Raw genomic sequence first — 950 nt, 5'->3', positions numbered from 1 at the left:
TGCTGACTCTATGGACATTAGTTTGAGCAGCTCCGGGAGATGGGGGACAGGAAAGCCTGACGTTCTGCAGTTCATGGGATTGCACAGTCAGACATGACTGAGGACTAAATGACAACAAAGATACTAGCTTCATTTAACATATACTAAATTGGGTCTTGTTTTGAACTATATTGCTTTCCATTGTACTGTCTATTCAAGTATCAACACTACGTTACTTTTTAAGTAGAACTTTATAATATTTTATAAAGGCTTCCCTGGTGGCTCAGAGGTTAAAGCGTCTGCCTCCAAAGCAGGAGACCTGGGTTCAATCCCTGGGTCAGGAAGATCCCCTGGAGAAGGAAATGGCAACCCACTCCAGTATTCTTGCCTGGAGAATCCCATGGACGGAGGAGCCTGGTGGGCTACAGTCCACAGGTCTCAAAGAGTTGGACATGACTGAGTGACTTCACTTTTCACTTTTATAGTATTTTAAATGTGTTATAGAATTTACTGATTTATGATGTATATTTTCTCATATGTTCATCTCTCATAATATAATATCACATATATATATATATATTTATGTATATGTATATGCTATGCTGAGCTTAGTCACTCAGTCAGTGTCTGACCCTTCGCAACCCCATGGACTATAGCCCGCCAGGCACCTCTGTCCAACAGGATTCTCTAGGCAAGAATACTTTAGTGAGTTGCCATACCCTCCTCCAGGGAATCTTCCCAACCCAGGGATCAAACCCATGTCTCCCCCATTGCAGGCATATTTTTTAATTGTTTGAGCCACCAGGAATCCCAACAATACTGGTGTGAGTAGCTGATCCCTTCTCCAGGGGACTTCCTAACCTAGGAATTGAACCAGGATCTCCTGTATTGCAGGTGGATTCTTTACCAACTTAGCTACCTAAAACCCTGCGTGTGTGTGTGTGTGTGTGTGTGTGTGTGTGTGTGTATGC

General features: G+C 43.1%; 1 non-coding gene across 1 annotated transcript; it reads left to right on the top strand.

Annotated features, from left to right (window-relative positions):
• The first annotated feature begins 251 nt into the window (after window positions 1-251).
• Window positions 252-324, top strand: TRNAW-CCA (transfer RNA tryptophan (anticodon CCA)). The gene has a single exon. It is a non-coding gene; the product is annotated as a tRNA-Trp (tRNA).
• Window positions 325-950: the final 626 nt, after the last annotated feature.

Source organism: Capricornis sumatraensis, chromosome 1, assembly GCF_032405125.1.
Source record: "Capricornis sumatraensis isolate serow.1 chromosome 1, serow.2, whole genome shotgun sequence".
NCBI lineage: Eukaryota > Metazoa > Chordata > Mammalia > Artiodactyla > Bovidae > Capricornis > Capricornis sumatraensis.
The sequence above is the reverse complement of the archived record's forward strand: the minus strand, read 5'-3'. Positions and strand labels throughout refer to the sequence as shown.